At 37.5% G+C, this 17,180-nt stretch overlaps 1 long non-coding RNA gene across 1 annotated transcript; it reads right to left on the reverse strand.

Annotated features, from left to right (window-relative positions):
• Positions 1–1,424: 1,424 nt before the first annotated feature.
• LOC121872944 lies at positions 1,425–14,867 on the reverse strand. The gene is made up of 2 exons (XR_006090173.1): positions 14,668–14,867; positions 1,425–3,115 (listed from the first exon to the last, which is right to left on the reverse strand). It is a non-coding gene; the product is annotated as an uncharacterized LOC121872944 (long non-coding RNA).
• Positions 14,868–17,180: the final 2,313 nt, after the last annotated feature.

Raw genomic sequence — 17,180 nt, forward strand, 5'->3', positions numbered from 1 at the left:
TAATTTTCGACAACTTATTTCAATGTTTATAACTCTTAAAAAACTCTTCCTAAATTGTTTACAATTATAATAACTCACACATCTGGACATCTTAAGCCAACAAGACTATCCCTTGTACACTCACTACAACACTACAACTTTTCCCCAAACTTACTCTAAGTATCTCACAATTTATGGAGTAATTTGAACTATTTATAGGTATTAAGTTATACCATCCTGATCTACAATTATTAAGCTATCTTGCAATTAATAATTAAAAGGATAACGTTACTTATTTACTGGAAAAATTACATGTGTATTACACTAACATACAAAGTTTTGACAAGAGAATAACTTTACTTTAATCAATTCACATTGAGCCACAACATTGCAGGACTCGCTACACATTTCAAAATGTACATCAATCGTCAATCTTCTCCATACAATACTTCAGATAATTTAACAATCAATGATAACATTTGTTTACAAAACCTAGACAGTCCATGCTCTTTCAGATCCGAGGGATAATTAACTATTTCTACTACACCATTTTGCGTCACATAATAAAATACATTTTAGAACAATAAAAATTAAGTTTTTAGAATAAATTTATGTAAAATCAATTCAAAATCGTTACAATGTTTAATAAAACTTTACAGGCATAACTTATTAAGCTAATTGTTCTAAACTGGGTGCACTCTACGGCTCCTGGCACTTTAGGTAATACAGGTACGTACTACAAATATTAAGTTTTTTGAAATCACTGGGAAGGTCTTCTTTGAAGTATATAGACTTACATACAAGTATTTTAGTCAAACATGTTATCCCATTCCTGCCCAATTGTTTTAGAAATTCTGCTGGAAGCTGAACTACCCCACAAATTTTATCATTTTTCATTTTGCTCACAGCTGCCTCAACTTCTGTTTCCAGAATTGGTAGTTCGATCTTTATTTCCTTTTATGTTTCTTACCTCCTTATCATTGTATTGTTCTTCTACATACTCTGCCCATCTCTTTTTTATATCTTATGCTTCAAGCAGGATCTTGTCTTTGCTTTTAGTAGTCCCACCCCATTTTTTTCTGGCTCATTTGTTTAATCTTTCTGTACATTTCTCTATAATTATGGCTTCTGTCAATATCTTCAGTCTCCTTGCATTTCCTTTCTAGATCATCATTCTTGGACTGTCTGCATTCCCTTCGTTTTCTCATATTTCTCCGTCTATCCATTTTCCTTAAAATTTAATTTGTCATCCACTTACTTTTAGCCTCGTTCTACCTATTTCCTATAAGTTTTCCCCAGTCTCTAACATTATTTTTTTTTGTAATTATTAAATTGTTGTCCTGGTCCATCAAAGTCACCCTCAAGTAATACTGAAAATCTATTTTCGGTTTCCATTTAATATTCTATCCCTGACCCTATTTTGAGCTTCCCATTGGATTTTGTCCTTAGTTTTTTTTTTTTTTAATTTTGAAGTCTTAGCCTCACCAAACTCATTAATGGGACGTGGTATGACCCACAATCTGCTCCAGGATAGGTCTTGGTTTCGGTTATTGAATTTCTGAATCTTTCCTGAATTAAAATACATTTTAATTGTTTCCTGACTATTTTGTTTACATTGTCTTGCTGTGAGACCCATGTATAGTGATGTCTTGAGCGTTGCTCAAGCCATGATTTACAATAATCAACTAGTTTTCTTTTAAAATATCAATTAATATTTCTCCTCTCTCATTTCTATTACCCAACCCATATGATCCTACTTCTGGTGCTACTTTCCCTTTCCCAACTTTTGCGTTAAAATCACCCATAATAAAGTAATGAGACATTCAGTAATCTTTACGTTGTGTTTTGCTTTCTTTAAATATTACTCCTCACCATCTTTAATTTTGTTGGTGCATATACCCATATTATTACCAAGTCCATGGATTTAGCATTAAACTTGACTAACAAAGCTCCATCTGACACTATCCACTATCCATTTCCACTATTGCTCAACTTCTGGTTTACAAGAATACCAACACCTCTCTCATGCTTTTCACCCCTTGAATATATGAAGCAAGACTCTTCACTACTAATGCTATTTGAACCTGTCCATCTTACTTCACTTAATCCCAGAATATCCAACTGTAATCTTTTCATTTCTCTAGAAACATTTGTATATTTACTAGCATCATATAATGTCCTTTCATTGAGGGAACAAACTCCTAAACCACTGGACCTCAGCATAACTAACGCGGAGGGTATGGTTGCCCCTGTCGGCAACAGCCATCATGTGACGTTGTCCTTCAGATTTAACTGTCACTTAGTTAATGATAACAACATGCCAAGGTTCAAATATTACAGTGGCGTGTACAACAGGATGAGGGAGGAGATGAGAGGTATTCACTGACCTGACTTGCTGGTAAACAAGAAGGCGGATACAACCCTGAACACGATGCTACCCGAGCTAAGCATATTTTAAATTATTGTTGCCTTTCCGTGGACCATCTGGAATTTGGTCCATGGACCACAGGCTAAGAACTCCATGCCCATTTTTTTAATCTGTTATTTAATATTTGGTGAACCTGTGAGGTAGATCGTTTACATGTCGTGTTATACAAATTCTCTGTTATATATTACGTGTTACACTATTTTTCGCAAAGTGATTATTTGAGATACTGTATAGATAACGTTTTGTGGATATATTGTAAAAGATATCAGAAAGAAAAACTTGACAATTTGACAAAACTATCAGCATGTAATATTAATGTATTCAAAGTAATTTGAAGTAGAATGTGTGAAGAATTTTGTTGAGTAATACTCACGCTGCTAAGACCAATTATCAAGCTTTTTACTTTCTCAAAAAAGTTGTAGCAGTGCTTGGAATGAGTAAAAAAGAAAGCAGGTGAAGAGGTTGAAAGTAATGGTGCTGAGTTGACAGTGACTTAATTTAGTATATATATATATTTTTTAAATCACTAGTGAGTCGTAGTGGGTGGAGCGCAGAACTGGATTGTGATGCGGTCGTTCAAGAAGTATTGTTAGTGTTGGCCCGGGGCTGACTGGTGTCGCAACCCGCTTTCCTCTCCCAGCATTACGGCCCCTCGAGGTCCTTCGCTCCCGCAGGTCAACGCACCACCACGGCTCCTTTACCTATACACTGGAGGCATGAGGGATATATTATGTGTAGGGTGATATGAAACCTTAAAACCCAGAAAATATAAAATTAAAAGACAAGTTGATCAACAGATAAGTTAAACTAATTTTCGTGTCGGCCGTGATCAACACAGGTGAAAGTTTCCAGTGCAGAGATTTCCTATGGTGTCAAGGTGGTGAGTGTCAGTGAACCTCGCATTTTTTTTTCTCGGAGGCTGCTGATGGCTCGCCCTCACCTGCAGGTTCTCTGACTGCCTATTTTGGCTGATGACATTTTTTTTTTTTTAGTTTTGGAGATTTTCTTTCGTGTTATTAACTGCTGTAGATGTATTGTGGCCGAGGTTAATGGATTTTAGGTTTTTTTTTTTTACTGGGATTAGCCCACCCGGGCACAGGTCACTGACCCACATCATGGCTTGGGGGCGAAAATATAATAATGATAATAATAAAAAAAAAATAATGATAATAATAATAATAATAATAATAATAATAGAATGATAATATCAATAAATAATAATAATAAAATACAAATACTACTACTTCTACTACTACTAATAAAATAATAATTAAAATAATAATAATAATAATAATAATAATAAATGATAATATCAATAAAATAATAATAATAAAATAATGATAATAATAAAATACAAATACTACTACTTCTACTACTACTAATAAAATAATAATAATTAAAATATTAATAATAATAATAATAATAATAATAAGAATCATAGTAATAATAATAGTAATGATAATAATAGTAAAATAATAATATCAATATTAATAATACAAATAATAATAATAATAATAAAATATTAATAATCAAATATTAATAATAATAATAAAATAATAATAATACTAATAACATAATATAATAATAATAATAATAATAATAATAATAATAATAAAATAATAATAATAAAATAATAATAATAATAATAATAATAATAATAATAATAATAATAAAATATTAATAATCAAATATTAATAATAATGATAATAAAATAATAATAATACTAATAACATAATATAATAATAATAAAATAATAATAATAATAATAATAATAATAATAATAATAATAATAATAATAATAATAATAAAATAATAATAATATAATAATAATAATAATAATAATAATAATAATAATAATAATAATAAAAATAATAACCATAGATTAATACAAAAATTAAACAATAAATCAAGAGTTTTATATATATATTTTTTTTTACGTGGATTAGCCCACCCGGATACAGGTCACTGACCCACGTCGGGGCCTGGGGGGACAAAATGTAATACTAATATATAATAACAAAATAATACCAATAATAATTCTTAGTAAATTTATAATTAATACAAAATTTAAAAACAAATATTAATTATAATAATAATAACAATTACAACACTGTAATAATAATAAAAATAAAAAATAATAATAAAGAACCATAAAAAATTACAAAATGAAAAAAATCAAAAGTGAAAAACAATATATGTGTGTTGTGTTGTCAATAGTAAGAGAAGCAATTGAGACCCTGCAATTGTGTGTAAATGAGGCAAAAATTCAGATCAGCAACCTGGGACTTGGTCACAATTTTTGTGATGCCATATGGCAGCAGGGTCTACCATTAGACAATACATTATGCTTCCAATATCTTCCCAGGCGGTAGTACCTCCCTGTTTGATAGCTACCTACTACCTACCTACTAGGTATTAGTATGCGAGGATCTTGGGGTGAATAAAAGGCCTTTGTACTTGATTAAGGGAGGTTGAGGGTAGGTTAAGATGTTTCATAATTGCACTGAGGAGTTGTTGAGTTGGCTAAGATGTTTTGCACTTTAGTTAACCTGTACAAAAACCTACAATTCAGACACCATTACTACTATGAGTCATGCTGGGAGTTTTGTATTTCATCCTTTGTTAGTTTGTTGACGTAAAATTTATAGTCATGGGCTGTATCAAAGCTGGGATTTCCAATGATGACACTAAAGACTTTGCTGTTCTTATTGCTGGTTAGGATTAGACTTCGCGTTATTGCTGTGACATCTGGTGCTCTGAAATCAAATCCAAGCAATTCTTAAATCTGGTCAGCTGGTGATAGTTCCATGACCCAGGTCAGTAAGTACAGTAATGGTCCCATGCCCCAGGCCGCAGCAGCTGGAGGGTGTACGGTACTGTAGATGTTGCCCAGGTGAGGAAGTGGGTCATTTTTGTTACTAAAACACTGGTATCAATGTACAGTAAATTTGACATAAAAATTAGTTATTACGCAGTAGGACCAATGTTATGGTTGAAGCGAATTACTTTATTGTACTCATAGCGCCTGACATCATCATCATCGCTGTATAACATCCAGGAACCACCACTGTTAGAAAGGTCCATACACAAACAAAACATACAATGCTTTTGTCTTATTATTTCCTCAGAAACATCCTCACCCCGACATATGACGCATCTTTGGTATTTAGAAGTGTTCACATTGCATGCGTGAGGAGTATTAAAAAAAAAAAATATATATATATATAATATATATATATATATATATATATATATATATATATATATATATATATATATATATATATATATATATATATATATATATATATATATACCACATGATATGAAATGGAGTTAATTAGGATTAACCGTAAGTTACGGATAGATCAAATTTATTGACAATGCTGTTGAACACAGTGTAGCAATGAATTGCACCTGACGTTTGTCAGAAGTTTTGGTCCGATGTCTCATAATATTGAATGACACCGAAAAGGTACAAATATGAGATTTTGCTGAATGTACAGTCCTGGATAAAGCCAGCCCCATCCTTACTGGACGGTGGGTCGTTGTCAGTGATGCCAACCATGAAAAAGCAAAGTTTACCATATTCGTGTCTGAATCTTCACAGATCGCTAAACAAAATTTCGAGGTATGACAAAATTCTATCCAATTACATTTATTTTCATTTTAATCAATACAATTCTACAAAATGAACAACATGTATCAAATATACTGTACATGGAACTAATAGATAATCCAATGGAAATAAACACTTGGTATACTATATTACAAAAGAAAACTAAATCTATTTGTTGAGCAGTTTGAGACGAGATAAAACTAAAGTTCTTAGCATATTAGAGATTTTACTTAATGTCTAAAGAAGTAAACTTGCGTTGTAGTAATAGTTTAGTGTAGCTGACTCAGTAATTAATTTTAATTGTTGATGCTACAATGTAGCAACAAAAAATATATTTACTATTTCTGTCAAAACAAAAGAAGAAAGATTCACATTGTTTAGAGGTGCGAAATTGGCACCCCGCCAAATTATTTACCAAATTAGTTATCAACTAAGTGCCAGAACATTGTTATATCTAAGTTAATTATGATTCTTAAATAAATTCCGAAACAATTTATCCAGTAAAGTTACAAATTTTTTGACATTATGGTGCACACTAACAGTGGGAATACTGCAGGGGTAGACCGAAGCTGGTGAGACCTTGTGGCATCCAAGCAGGGCAGGCTACAGGCAGTCGTTGAAAAGCAGGGTGGCTGGACTGGCTGCTGAATTAATTTTTGTGACAACATCTATTAAGCATAATTTTAAGAATCGTATGAATAGATTGTTTGAATCATTGTTTTACCCTTTGCAACTGTAAATATTTACTTAGATATTGAGTCTATATAACATTAGCTAGGCAACACTTATGGTTATCTATATAACTAATAATAAAATAAAGTCATGCTGCTTTAACCTTATGTTTCCACCCAACCCAAATCAATGGTGTTGTGATCTACTTCTAGTTGTGATACACTTTTATCTTAATCGTGTCGCTCATACAGTATGTCAGCCATACTCCCATTATGTTATCCATTGTTGGGATCAAGTCAAAATTACATACAGTAGACCCTATGATAAGTACATTATAACGGAGGGTGATAAGGCATTCTCATACGAACCATATCATCCCTCGCATTCATGTTTAGTATACTGATTACCACCTGAGGGAAAATACAGTTTGAAGGATTCTTACACTGTTGCGAACCCCCAGCTACCAGACAAACATGGCCCATTTTTTCATGATATCTGACTATGTAAAATTCTCTCCACTGTGTCTTCTGTATTTTAAAGATTATGAATGATTATCTAATAATGATCTAACCCATTATGTCAAATAATGTAAAACTTGTTTGGGTAAATTGTTTCGTGAATTTATTAAACAAAACAATGACATCCTTTTTCAGTCTTTCTTGAGAAATGGAAATATCAGAGCTCTAATATTGAACTGCTTGGATGCTTGTTTGTGTATTGGGGACGATGGCTGGACAGCAACGCGTCGTCCAGTAACAGTGGAGGCGGAATTTACACCCTCCAGCTTGACTATCATGAACTTCGGTCCGGGACTGTACTTGAACCTGTACCTTTCCTTATGCATGTACTTGAACCTGTACCTTTCCATCAGTGTTTTGCTTAATTTTGTAATTTACCTTGTAAGTGTATTTGCAGCTGTACCTGTAACCGGACATGTATCTGTGCCTGGACCTTTACTCTTGTTTCTGAATTTAGAACAAAATAGCTTATAATTTAATGACAACAACAACAACAGTTGTTAAACTGGCCCAGCAGCAAGAGCTGAGGCTTCCGTGTTAATCACCATTACCACTAATTCCCGGAAGGATATAAATAACGAAACGTGAAATAAGAACAACGACCCAGATGTTTTAATCAGGTTGTAGATCAGTTAATAAAGAAACACTGATCTGTATCATTATTGGTGACGGAACTACAACCTTACCCATTATCATACACACACAATAAACCCAAATATATGCATATACCACACAAATAATAACACTGAAATCACACTGTAAGAGAAATTAAAACACAGTCAAACAACATCACTGGATATTTCAACCGTAACTCCCTCTAGAGATGATCGTAGGTTACGGTCGAAATATGGTGTTTTTTGGGGGGCCTATGTTTTACCTATTTCTACAATGAGAGAGAGAGAGAGAGAGAGAGTACAGTCCCGGATGGAAGTTCTTGATACATTGAAGGGGGAGGGTGCCGCTCTCAGTGATGCCACTCGTGAAAAAAACAAAGTTTACCAGATTCGTGTCTCAATCTTTCTAGATCGTTAAACAAAATTTCGAGATATGGCAAAATTATATCCAATTAGAATTATTTTAATTGTAATCAATTCAACTGTACAAATTGTGCAACGTATACACGAAAATAATTGATAATCATATGAAAATAGACACTCGGTATTCTGCATTACAAAAGAAAACGAAATAGATTCGTTGGGTGGTTTGAGACAAGACTAAACTAAAGTTATATCTGAGGAAATCAAAGCTGTCATTTACTTATTATCTAAACAAGTAGATCTGCTGTACTGTTGTCATAGTTGGTTAGAGGTGCGAAATTAGCGAATCATGGAGCCCAGAGGTGCCAAATTGCTTACCAAATTACTAAGTGTCAAACTAAGTGTCAAAAGAACAATGCCAGAGTAGCCTAGTGGTTGGGCCAGGGGCGGTTGGCGGGGACTGCTTGGCCCTGACCGTTTCCCGACCGCCAGTTCTGGCTGTCACTCCCAGTCCGTTACTAGCCATCGGCCACGTATCCCCTTGGGGCATTTTCTCTTGGTCTATACCCACTCCTGCAGTGGAAGCTGAAGTGTCCCTCTTGTCCACACGTGTAGCACCTCGGTGGGATGAGGCCCCTGGCTTGCAGACCATTATCTCCTCCATCAACTCTGGTCCATCCGGCAGGTGCCTTTCTGTGTCCAGCACTCTGTGTTCCACTACTCAATGATTCTAGCTTGCTTTCCTCCTCTTTCAGCCCCATGATCCATTCACCTAGGTTGCATTGGGACTTTTCCCAAACTCCTCCGCTAACCACTCACGACTTCTTGACCCCTTCAGTCCCTGAACGATAACATCTCCCAACATTAAATTCTCATATATGTGCCCACGACGGCCCAATTCGTCGTTTAGAGCGAGCATGGCATCACAATATCCCAGGAGCGGTTCATCGCTCCTTTGTGTCCTATTTACGATCTTTTGAGTGGCTGTGACCGCGCTTACGTGCTGGCTCATAGAGCCGCTACAAGTAACTAGCTAACTTATCTACCGTTTCCCAATCTTCGTGTGCATTGTATACGCGATCTGCCGCCGATCCCACAAGATGCCTTACTATGAATTGTATTCGGCCGGCTTCGTCTCCGTCTATCAGCTTGAGGGCTCGGTCGACTTCTCTTAACCACTTCCCTACCTCTGACCCGGTCCTACCGTCGAACTTAGAAATTGTCACCCGGGCCCGGAACTAACTCATGCTCTAGTATTGTGTCTCCTAATTTCACATATTGCCTCTTTATGCTGTGTTTGATACCGTGTTCTACCCTGTCTAGTGCATCTCCCAGAGTATGCACACTTCGGCCTTGAGGTGAATGTATGTAAGAGTCAGATTCTCTTTCAACCTGCCCCTGGTTCAGCCATACCTCCACCATCCATCCAGCTTAAAGGTACTACCCTCTCTTATGTTACCCACTTTCGGTATCTCGGCTCCCACCTGTCCACCACCGCGGACAGCGATGAAGAGATTCAACATTGGATCAGCTGTGCATCTCAAGCCTTTGGCAGACTCCGTACGAGTGTCTTCAGCTGTAGGGAGCTGAAATTATCGATAAAGTTGCACGTATATCGAGCAGTGATCCTCCCCACCTTGCTATATGACAGCGAGACATGGATCACATACAGAAGGCACCTCAAGGCAATTGAAAATTTTAACTTTCACCAACATAAACTACGTTCCATTCTCCGAGCTCAATGGGAAGACAAGAGAACAAATGCCAGTATTCTCTTTGACACCAACTGTAGGGGCTACCATTATCCATGAAGAATTGCGTTGGACTGGCCATGTTACCCGCATGGACAACAGTAGACTGCTAAAGCAACTACTTTACAGTCACCCAACGAATGGTAAATGTAACGCTGGCGGGCAACTGAAAAGGTATAAGGGTAGTCTTAAGACAAACCTGAAATAGTGCCAAATCGACCCCCTCACCTGGAAGACGATTACTCCACACCATAACGCTTAGACGAGCACCACACGAGAAGGTGTCAATACTTTCGAGTTACCCTGACTGCATATCGAGGCAGACAAGCACCAACGCCGGAAAGATGCCACCGCCGCCCCTCCAGCACCAGATGTAGCCCTCCACACGTGTAACATCTGTGGACGACCCTGCCGGTCCCGTATCCCGTATCGGCCTCTCTAGTCACCTCAGAGCTCACCCACGAAGGTGACATCCTTAATAACTTATATCGTTGTCTCATAGCTTGATGATCGTTATGCTCGATTCCGAGTGACAGCAAAGTAGTAGTAGTGTGTATCTGCCTCTGGAAAAGAAACCAGGATGTAGGCCTATAGGGGTTGGGGAAATGCTGAGGCGGATCATCTGAAAATGCATAATGGAGGTGGTAAAGGATGATATCAGGGCAGCAGCAGGAAACCTACAAGTGTGTGCTGGCCACCAGGCTGGCGGGGAGGCCGCCATTCACGCCATGAGATTGATATTTGAGCAGCGTGATTGTGAGGCCGTTCTCCTGGTGGATGCTTCAAACGTATTCAACATACTTAACCGCAAGGCTGCACTGCACAACACCAAGATCAAGTGTCCAAGTTTTGCAATGTATGTTGAAAACTCATATAGGAATCCATCAGATCTCTATATAGTAAACAACAAGGCTCGAAGAGGTGATACCATCTTACAGTCAACCGAGGGAACAACATTGCAATGGCAATGGCAATGTATGCAATTGGCCTATCAGTGCTCCAACAAGAAATAAAATTTGTAACAACTGGGGTCAAACAAGTGGCGTATGCTGATGACTTTACAAGAGCAGGAAAAGTGGAGGGCATCAAAAAGTGGTGGGACTTGGTAACATAGCGAGGTCCACAAATAGGGTACCACCCAAACGCCGGCAAGTCCTTCCTCATGGTGAAGCCAGAACATTATGAACGGGCAATGGAGGTGTCTGGCGGAAGTGAAGTCAAAATAACTAAGGACCGCCAAAGACATCTAGGCACAGTAATTGGCACTCCGGACTTCAAGACCGAGTACGTAGCGGGAAAGGTGAATGAGTGGGTTAGTGAAATCCAAGCTCTGTCTAAGATTGCTAACACAGAGCCACATGCGGCTTTTGCTGCATTCACCCATGGAGTCAAGCATCGTTGGAACTACCTGATGCGTACTATCCCTGATATCGGACCCCTCCTCCACCCTCTGGAAGAAGCTATCAGTGTCAATTTCATTCCCAAATTAGTGAAACACCCTTACTTAACCCCAGCAGAAAGAGCAGTTCTTGCACTTCCATCAAGACTGGGAGGGATGGGACTAACCACTCCAGAGGAGATTGCAGCCACCGAACATCAAAATTCACTTAAGCTCACGGCAGCCCTCACGGACCACATAATAGCTCAGAACGCAACAGGGGAGGTGGATACCAGTGAAGTAAACAAGATTCGAAGGTCCATTACGACAGATCGACAGCACTGCCAAAATGATAAGTTGCAGCAACTGTTGCTGCAGGTACCAGAAAATTTAAAAAAAAAGTAGCTATAGCCCAGGAGGTGGGCGCCTCGAACTGGTTAACTACGTTACCGATAAGGGCAAATGGTTTCAGTCTTAATAAACAAGAATTTACAGATGCCATTGCTCTAAGGTACGGTCGGCCAGTAGAAGGTTTGTCCTCCCAATGCGTGTGTGGCTCTTCCTATGACTTCGATCACGCCATGGTGTGCAAGAAAGGGGGCTTCATGTATGCATGAGGCATGACGAAGTAAGGGACCTCACAGCAAATATGTTGATGGAAATCTGCCGGGTTGTCATAGTAGAATGGACTCGCCTTCCATTGGATGGTGAGATCTTCCAACATAGGACTTCAAACACATCTAACGAAGCCCGTGTTGACGTCAGTGCTCGAGGATTCTGGACGCGGGGACAGCGAGCTTTCTTCGACATCAGGATTTTTGATCCCATGGCCGCATGTCACCTAACCTAGCTCTCGATGCTGCACATAGGAGGAACGAGAACGACAAGAGAAGGGCATATGGGGAGAGAATTCAAAACGTTGATCAAGGCAGCTTCACTCCTCTAGTGTTCACAACCTCTGGTGGGATGGGACCAAGTGCAAGATGTTTCTACGCCAGACTCGCGGAGGTGATCTCCAAACAGAAGCAGCAGCCCAGAAGTTATGTTACAGCCTGGATGAGATGTCGACTGTCTTTCTCTTTCCTTCGGTCGGCTTTGCTCTGCCTCAGGGGAACGAGAGCTTCTGCCCCAATGCCGACAACTGCTGCAGATATTGACTATGAGGCAACAGTCACTGAATGCCGCATAGATCTGCAGCTCAACTAATTCAACACAGATAGGATAGCTACTTATGTATTAGGATATTTAATATTAAGGTAATAAAATGGCGGCAAAGGTGTGGCTATTGGGGGAGGCTGGAGGCCACGTTATAAAAAAAAAAAAATGTGTGTATTTGCCTTAGTAACACACGACATTGGACTTGGTTTAGAACACACTTGGGAATACTATCATTACTAACATCATAGAAATGTTGATCCTGATTAAGGAACAGTAATACAGTTGTGTCTCTCAGATGGAAACATAACAATACCGATGACCGAGACAATACACACGGTGTAAAATCTGATTAATTCAGATTTTTTTCAGTAAGTTTGCGTTACTACAGAGAATACGGCAACACAGTGATACATTACACATCTTATGACCTGGAGTAAGTGTCGGTGTAATACATGCCGGATCTAAGAGTCGTAATCACACTTCCGGGTATATTTATATTATAGGAAGAATAACTGTTTATTAATTTTTATTTTTCCTTCTCGGTCTCTTAACTGAACATTTTCAACATCCCCCTTTTCCTCTCTTACTCGTAACTTCCTCCTCCAACATCACATCTGAAACCTCTCTTGACCGTCCTCACTCACCACCTTCACCCGGTCACCTGCTCCTCCTCCTCCTCCTCTATCTTGCCCCTCCAGCACAGAGGTAATTGGTTTGTTTGGGGTTGCGTGTTATGATCCTCTGGCAGCACTACACAACACAGCCGCCACCACTACACAACATCGCCGCCAGCACCACACAACATCGCTGCCGGCAGAGAATGGTTGACATTAACGCTCTGAAGGGTAAAGGTTATCAGCAGATTTTTGTCTGGGGATTGAAATTCAGGCTTCTACGCCCTTGACCCTTCAGGCTTCTACGCCCTTAACTCATGAGACATGAAAGGCAAGCATGAACTTAGCAGGCTTCCTCTGTTGGGCGCTGTAAACGCTTCTGCGCTTCACCTTGCACAGGATGTAGGGGGGTGCCCAATTAAAAAATAAAGTTGTTGTTGTAGTGTGTTATGCTTATAACATAATTATTTTGTAAAGGCTTCACTCTCTGGTCATTCTTGGGTGCTAGACACTGGTCAGTTATCAAGTCATATCCAAAAAGATGGAAAATGAGTAAGGGAAAAAATCTTAAAATTCGTCCCAGAAAAATAATAGTAGTTAAACAGAGGCGAGATGACAACATAAATTTACAAGAGGCTAACCATAGCAAGGTAGGTAAATACCAGGTAGCCTCACGCAGGCCCATAAGAATTCATTAATTGGCAACTTTACTCTCGAGATCACTAAGCAACGCCCCTTATGCCACTTCATGCGTTTGTAATATTGTGGTATTATTATCTGTATAGTTCCTTTCTCTAATCAAAATATACTAGCATAAAATGTTATTAATGAGATATATATTTAATAATATGTAATATACAGTGTATATTACCATGTAAATTATACAATAAGAAAATGTTTGACGAAATTTACAATAAAACGAGAACTCTGGTTGAATTGTAAAATATTCCATACATTTCCTCCCATTTTAATTTTATTTGGGATTCTGGCTATTCCCAGCAGTCTGGTAACTGTTGCTTGACTTCATTAACTGGTTCTGACTGAAGCATCAACTGTTAATGCAGAAAATAAGTAAACACGTTTTATTTTACTCTAATTGATATACAAAAAGAAGTGTGATGGTTTAAGAGTTACCGTACACACAACATATCATATCCATAGAAATGTAAATAGTACACGATGTATGAAGAATGCATTTATATATTTCGCACAGGTATCGCAATAACTTTACAAGTTACTATTGATCTGGATACATTTTCATGTTATAACATTTAACAGACATAAGTAACTGTTTACGTTTTTCGTCTTTTTAGTACAAACACACATAAATACATACATACATGCTCTCTCTTTCTCTCTCTCTCTGTCTCTCTCACACACACACAAACACGTATAGAGAACATTATAGGCTACTGTCTGATGAGATACATGACTATCATGTATAAAAAAAAATAGCCCACAGTAACAGTCTACTAGATTCATATTAAGTTATATTTTGACAATTGAAAATGCATAATACATTATATATAAAACAGGAAACAAAACGTATGCACATTTAATGTACTGTACTTACAATATATGGTCTTCGTACGTTGTAGCATTCTTGATTTCACCTCCTAATCCCGGTAGATTTATTGTTGGACGTGAGTGTGGGTTTAAAGAAAGCTTTACATTGCCTACTGCTAAATGGTAATTAAAACATTCAGATTTAAAATGCACTGAGCATATCCTTTGCCACGACTTCACTTGTTTGGTGTTTTTTATATCTTTTCTTTTACAGGCATCTAGCCATTGCCCGTAACTTTATGTCGAGATGAATAAAAAGATACAAACTTTCTTCTTTTCTGAGATGAATTTGTAGGTGGCTACAGCGCAATAAATCATTGTTATAAAAGAAAAACACTCCACTTTCACTTGTAAATATCCCGCTTCTACTGTGTGATGTAACTCAATGGGCGGAGCTTAATAAGTGATGTCATCGCTAGCTAATCAGCGACGTTGGATGAAATCCAGCGGTCGCAAGTAAGATATTTATATTTATTTTATATATTTAATCAGTGGCTCCAATTAAAAAAAAAAAAAATCTCCATTCTATACATTTATTGTACAACTTTTAATACCACCATAAGCCTTCAAAAATGCGTAAATAAAAATTTCATTTTTATTTTCATTAGCGTAGATCTAATATTGGGGAGTGAGGCTACCTGTTATCTACCTACCTTGAACCATAATGCCAAAGATAGCTTTTGTAAGTTCGCTAAGTCATTGTTATAAGGCATGTAACAATTTGACAAAGGTCTCTGAAGTTATCTCTCGTGAATACATACATACGGGATGAAATAAATACAACCTAAAACAATAATGTATTGACTGTGAAAATGGACCCCACAGTACACTGAACACTAAACCTCCAGTATAGTGTAGCTGACACTGCACTTTATTGCCTTTACTCCCATACTGCAATGATAGGTATCAATTTAAAGTTGGGTGACTTGGGGAGACGCAGGAAAGGAAGCAAACGTTGTACAAACGTTGTACACATTCGGGCACGGCACATTGTTATTTAATCCTAGTAAGCTTAGGACTGGTTTCCATATTCCAATTATACTCACGTCGATGTAACTCAAGACTTGGAACCTTTAAATTATCCGATTATCTCTTGAAATAAAACTTGTCTAGTAATTACCCGACCATCTATCTACCTGGCGGCTCCAAGGTCATGTTGAAGTCATGTTGCATAGTGAGGGTAGGTATAGACAGACTGCATTCATAACAAATGTGAACAAAACTAACATATAACACTAACAAACACATATAAGTACACCCATAACATAAACATTACAAACAATCACAAGGTTTTAAATGAACGTTGTTTTATTTCCACGTGAACTTGATCTCACTCTCCTCTACTGTATATATTAGCCTTGTCAAGTATTTCTCCTTAGTCTGTACTCACCCCTGAAGATGTGAATTACACGAAAGCGCTTGGGAACTTCGTGTTTTCTTGTTTCTTGTGGTTATCAGCACATATATATATATATATATATATATATATATATATTTTTTTTTTTTTTCCCATATGTGTGTGTGTGTGTGTGTGCGTCTAGACACTCTAGTCAATAGTGTAGGACAAATAATAATGATAATACTTTTTAATCAATATTTTTATTCTTTATTATTTATTGTTTACGAACACTTCTCTGACACGTAAAATATTACATTTATTATAACATACGACTGCAATACCTAACCTAACCTAACCTAACCTAAACTAACCTTACCTTACCTAACCTAACCTATTTTGCACTCTAACGGATTTTTTTTATGTCCTAGGGGCTTTTGTCACTCTGTGTGTGTGTGTGTGTGTGTGTGTGTGTGTGTGTGTGTGTGTGTGTGTGTGTGTGTGTGTGTGTATGTCATGAAAAGGGTATTTGATGCGGCAATGATGTCCACCTTGTTATATGGTTGTAAGTCATGGTTAAATGGTGACATTACGCCTATGAATAAACTTTATATGTGGTGTATTAAACAGTTATTAGGTTTTATGAAAACGACCAACAATGATTTATGCATGGTGGAACTTGGTTATACTCCGTTACGTGCCTTCATAACAGCTAAGCAGCGTAAATTTTCTCGAGGAAATGGACGGGAAGAAGTGAAATGGTAGACGATCTACTTGCCCATACTATTAATATTGTATTAAGTTTTAATACGCTCACGTCACGATATGTACTCGATCTTTTATTTAATGATATTGATGATGTTCAAATAGCCTTTACACACTCTGAAACAGAAATTGTCAAACACAGACTCAAGTAGAGTACAATTATACAAGACTATCAATCCAAATTTTGATGTTCTTGCAATCTACAATACAAAGGTAAAGGTGAATGAGCTATAACGAGTATCGTGGACACGAATGAGAGTGAGTGCCCATTCCCTTGCTGTAGAGGAGGGGCGCTGGAACAGACGAGGCAGGGGCCGTCTGCCCATTGAAGAGAGATTGTGTTCATGTGGTGTTATTTAGTCTGAATGGTATGATGTTGCAGAGTGCCCCCGAACAAAAGATATACGCCATCAATATAG

This window comes from Homarus americanus, unplaced genomic scaffold (assembly GCF_018991925.1).
Source record: "Homarus americanus isolate GMGI-L3 unplaced genomic scaffold, GMGI_Hamer_2.0 scaffold11022, whole genome shotgun sequence".
NCBI lineage: Eukaryota > Metazoa > Arthropoda > Malacostraca > Decapoda > Nephropidae > Homarus > Homarus americanus.